Source organism: Rhopalosiphum padi, chromosome 3 (genome assembly GCF_020882245.1).
Source record: "Rhopalosiphum padi isolate XX-2018 chromosome 3, ASM2088224v1, whole genome shotgun sequence".
In the NCBI taxonomy this organism is placed as follows: Eukaryota; Metazoa; Arthropoda; class Insecta; order Hemiptera; family Aphididae; genus Rhopalosiphum; species Rhopalosiphum padi.
Window position 1 is genome coordinate 65,564,622 of NC_083599.1, and position 6,249 is coordinate 65,570,870.

A 6,249-nucleotide genomic window follows, 5' to 3' on the forward strand; every position below is an offset into this window, starting at 1 on the left:
AATAATAACTTCATATTTAACTTGGTAATTTTGTAAACACTAAAATTATCTTTAAAAGTGATAAATTCATGATAAATTATTTACCTTTTATTTTCTGCGTATTAAGTATGGAGATCAAATAGTAGATAGACAGTACAAACTACAAAGTGTACTACATATTATTGTAAACACAAATGTGTACCTACATTATTGCAAGTATTTTGTCGCCACCCGTTAGATTCGTCGTTATTGATCAACTAACACAATATGGCTATATTATTATTTATTTAAATAATAATTCAATGTCTACAATGTTGTATACACTAATACACGGTATGCAAAACACTGTATAAACAATATGATATAACTAAGTCAACATGAATAGATGTTTGATACTCAAACTTTTAAATAGATATACAAGCACATTAATATACTATTATAATTTATAAATCTATAATATAATAATATAATATAATATAATGTTTTATAAAAATTTTTTGAAATTTAATTTTTGGTGCTACATAGGTAGAATGTTACCACCACGGATAACAGGAAATAGGCTCACCGTAAAAACAAACACGCATGAATTATCCAATAAATTGTCTTCAACCACATTTACAAATTGTCACCCTCACATAATATTATAATATACTCAATTATATAATACTAATAAGGGAGATATAGATATTTAAATAAGTGAACATAAAAAAAGGAAGGCAAGTGAGTACCGTTCTGATTAGATGTCGAATGGGTCACTATTATTACGAGCGTGTTAAATTTGAATTCAATGACATATCATTGTATACGAAAAACGATTTTAACTGGAAACGATCTGTCAGTCTTTATCACATAGAATATTTTATGATATATTTTTATTTAGTCATTAAAATCGTTTATTTTACATATAGTGTTACAGTAGTTTGATATTTTTTTTGAAAATATTGCATTTATTTACTCACGAGGCACGTTTAATGTTTTTGATTTATAGCAAAATAATTATCATATCATTATTCATCATACAACGCATAATTTCGTCCAAATTAGTATTTCTTCAAATATTCATAAGTTATGAATCATAACAGATAATTATGTTTGTATATTTTTTAGATTTTTAGTGTCATTATTAGATGGGTGAGGAATATTATATTACATTTTCTAACTTTGGTTATAAAAATTAAATGTAAATATAAATTGTTAACTCTAGAATACTTGTAGTTAGTAGTTTTTGTGATTCAAATGTATATAATTAAAAAATGTGCCAACGTATTTTTATTAAGATATAAGAACAACTTTTGAGGGATCTTGTATGACATTTTCAAGAATTTCGACCCAACAGATATTTTTTGATTGTCATTTATTCTAAAAAATATAGAATTAATAATTTAAAAATTTAGTGAAAATTTTAAGTTTTTACTACGGTTATTCGCTTAGTTAACTAAAAAAATAAACTGGATTTGTGTAAAAATTCTGGTTATGCCTCAATTATTTTATTGCTTTTCCCGATTATATTGTAAAAGTAAAATACTAGTAATTTTAAACTTATAAAAATAAAAATTAGATCCAATTTTCAATCTGAAACTACACGAAAAGTTAAAAATCGAGCCATACTACCTATGATGTATGCATAATGCATATACTAAAAATCAGTATCACACACAATAGTAAAGTACTAAAGTCAATACATTCATCGATTCATCGAATTTAATAATATAATATTAACAAAAAATATATTTTACTTATATTGAAATTAAAGTGAAGTATTATAAAAATTGATCACATTTTTATTAATTTTTATTAAACAATATTGCAACAATGAAAAAAAGATAAATTAATAATAATTATAATCATTATAAATAGTTGTATTTTTCTAAGATAATAACAGGTAGGTAATATATAATTTATAGGAACACAGCAATATTATTTTATATCTAAGTTTTACAAAATTCATCAATCGATGATTGAATAATAATAACAATACCTATATACAATAATAAGAAAATATTATTAGTAAAAACATTTTAAAAATGAACGTCACTTGATGAATCGAAAAAGACCAATATTACCAATTTTGCCATATTATTTAAAAAATATTTTAAATTTTAATGTACCAGATGTATTCTGTAGTTATTTAAATAAAGTATTTCTATCCTTAAAACTATACTTACTTTTTTCAAAAACCGTTAACGTAATCATTATGTATCCCGATTCCGTGATGACTGTGATTAAATAATATTTTAATATTTTAGCCTTAATATTATGTGTTAATTTAGTAGATCTACACTTGTTAAGAATTTTTAGTTTTAAAATAATTTGCAAATGTTTGTGATTTCAGTAAATTTGGTTAAAATTTTAAGTTTAAACGCTTATATAAAAATATATCGGACTAATGGATTTTCAATGTTTTTTAATTGGTATAAATGAACAACTTTTGAGGACTCTTGTATTCAAATTCCTAGCAAAATCAATTTTTATATAATAGTATCAAATATATCCAATTTGCTATCAGAAACTATTCTCAATGTTAAAGTTCGAAATTTTTTCTAATTTATGGTATCGTCTACACACTTTTCGACTTGTCTATTTTTATTTATTTTTTAGTTTTTTTTCTAAGTCAACAAATTTAAAAATTGAACACAAGGTTCTTTATAAGTGGTTTGGTAATAGTACCTAGTATGAATAATACATGTATTATAACTCTCTCCAAAAGTCTAAAACAAAATTTATATTTATAGTCAAATTAAAATGTATTGACCCAGACTATATTATACCTAAAAAACCTTAGATAAACTGAAAAAAAATGTATAAACAAAAATACATAACTCTTAATTTGTGGTATAAATAAATTATAATAGTAGTTGGACATAAATGTTCTTCTTCCCACTCCATCCATATCCCATAGAAACAATTTGAAAATACTTCACTGCATGTAAAAACATATATTATCAACCTTGAATAACCACACTGGCGGTACACTTACCCTTATGGCCTTATACACAATGCTATATGCTCCCCTCTGTTGATCCGTTTACTCGTTATAGTACAATAGTATTATTGTTAACAGCGGTTTAATTGTTTCAACAATACTGCACCTATACATAATATGTATTATAGTTTTATGGTATTCCTGAAAAAGTGCCGCAAATACTGTTGTATTTGATGCGACGACGACATACCTATATTTATTGTATTGGTACCTACAATGTATTGTACACTGCACGTCATATACCTATATATTAGTATTATTGTACAAGTGTACAACAATAATTATAAGAACTAAGACTGGCATCTCTTCCATGTATTATACCTATAAATATATACACGAAATCACAGTACTTACATGCGTCGACATCACGTGACATGACCGACATGGTATGGAATTATATTAACTAGCGATTAAAATGGTTTTTCGTTTAGAGTATCCATTATATTACAAATATATTTGAGTATAAACTCTACAGAAAAAAAAGTTCAAGAACATGTTTTAAAACATATACACTGTAGAGTTTCACCACTTCATACCTGTGCGTAAACTGCGCGAATAGACGCATAGAATTGTAGTAACAGGTACGGTACAAATTACTGCCGTAATGTAAAAACCAAATATAATAGTATTCTTATAACAGTACGGGATAAGCAAAATACAAGTAAAAAAATTCAAACAACCATATAGGTACAAGCAAATTGTTGGATATATTAAAAAAAAAAAACAAATAATAAAAAAGGTAATAACAATAATAAAATTAATATTATTACGCACGCGTTGAATGAATCAACGCGACGTAAGTATAACACAATGTCAACAATATTTACAGACAAATTATAGAGGTAAAAAAAAATTTTAATAACCTAACTGGATAAATTATGAAACATAAAAAAAAAAAAATTAGTCGCCCGAAATACCGTATATTTACTATGAGATGGTGCACCCCATGCACTGGGCTGTGAACCGCACACATCGCATCCCGCATCCGTGGTGGTCGTCTGTTTCGCTGCCATCGCCGTCATCCTCTTGTGGCTGGTTGGCCGCGCGCTCGCACTTCTTGCCGTCCCGTTTTTTGCAGCGACCTTTGTGTTTGTGGTCGCTACCCTCGCCGGTTTGGCACTCAGTGTCCACGGTTATGCCGTGAGTACCATTTTCCACTGTTGCAGCGTCGCTTGACGTTGACGGTTGCGGCAGCCGCGGCACGGGCGGGAACGGCACCATCCTCGGTGGCACAGGTGGGGGCGGCGCCATCATCGGTGGAACGGGCAGGTTTACGCACAGCGGTTTTAAAAATCCGCTTCTGGCGGCGAGTTTTTCTGAATCGGACCCGATCGTGAGATTTTTGATTCGATGCTTACCTCGACAAGTGACGACTGGCTTATTTAAGCGCGGCCGCGGCTGCGGCTCGGGTAGCACCTTCGGCTTGGGTAGCAGCTTCGGCTTGGGTAGGGTCTGATTCTTCGGTAGCAGCGGCGGTGGCGACGGCGACGGCGACGACAGTGTCACCGCCGACGAGGACGACATTGTCACCGCCGACGCGGACGACATTGTCACCGCCGACGCGGACGACATTGTCACCGCCGACGCGGACGACATTGTCACCGCCGACGCGGACGACATTGTTACCGCCGACGCGGACGACATTGTCATCGCCGACGGGGACGACATTGTTACCGCCGACGCGGACGACATTGTCATCGCCGACGGGGAAGATGATGGTGACTGCTCTAACGGCTCAAATAGCTCGTTTATGAGCGCCAACACATCTTTTTTTTTTTGTGGCTGCAGTGCGGATGGCCTGCGCTGTTGCCACGGCCGTGGGCGCCGCAATATACCAAAGCGGTCTACCCTTCCACGTTGACGAATCCTACACAACGACCAGTCAGCTAGGGGAGGAACGCGATCTGGTTCATCTTGATCGGCAAACACAACTTGAAGTTCGGGGTTGAATCGAACATTTTTCTTTACACTCGTGTTACAATCGCCCATATTTTGATTGTAACGCTAAAGTGTATAATATTATAAAAAGTATTATAAATATTTATAAAATAAACTCTAATTTTTAATAAAAGTAAAGAAAAAACTGCTCTATCTTCCCTATACAATCGTACCGGTGCGAGTGGCAACGTGCAAGTCCGGAGATAACTGAACGACTAACATGCGTTCACGATCAACAGTGTATGATTTACTGCTGTATCGTCTGCCGGACAGAAATCTTTTCTATTGGCTATTAGAAATCGATCCGATTGTATCAGGCGACAATAAAAATCGACATCCATTATCACGATTTGCGACACCGCTCCGGCCGGACAATGTACCGTTTACCTACTCGTTTGGACCTTTAGACCACAAGCTATGCGAGAAGTGGGGTTTAGGTGTTATCCTCCTGGACATTTTTTTTTACTACGTGTGCATATATACAATATACAGATGTACGATATACTTATATATATATTATATTAGTACCTATAGGTAAAATTCGGTGCCATATTAATCTATGTTAAGCGGCCTGTGAGAGTAGTTTTTAAATCATTGCGTTTAATTTCACTTCTATACCCATCACCAAAAATTTATAATTTTCCCTGTTGTTTTTTAAGAGGCCTCGTTACGATTATTATTTAAGGGACAATATTTAGGCAATTCATAATCTCGTGTTAGCTGCCCGAGATCTATGTGTTAGTTGTAAATGATTATTAGCGTAAGTGATATGCAATGCGAGTACCTGCTGGAGTCACAGACGGTTACCACTCTCATACGCGCATGCACATGTTAATAACTCGATAACAATAAAAATTTACTATACGAATTTGATGACAACATACTTATTTATTTGACAAAATTAATGTTAGGTAACGTTGTTTGATCTTAATTCTGAAAAAATATTTAAATTCAGCAGAAAAATCTCCTTAGATCGTACGAAATATTCCAGTTTTAATTTTAATTTTAAATTTAATATTATGATTGAAAAAAAATCATATTTTTAAGTTTTTTTTACCACTTCATTAGAATATAAGATTTAATTGTTACAAAGTATTCCATTATTCCGTACAAACTATACACAATTTTCTGCTGAGTTCAGAATTTTTTTCAAAATCAAAATCGAACATCTTAAACTAACTTTAATTTTGTCAAAACTTAACGTCTTTTGAGCTCAAATTGATGACAAAAGCGAGGCCCCTTAAAACACTATGTACCATTTAATTGCATACACTTTCTAATTTCTACTCATAATAAAAAAGAAAAAGAAAAAAATCCGTTAAAAATATTAAAAGAAATCCTAGGCCTCA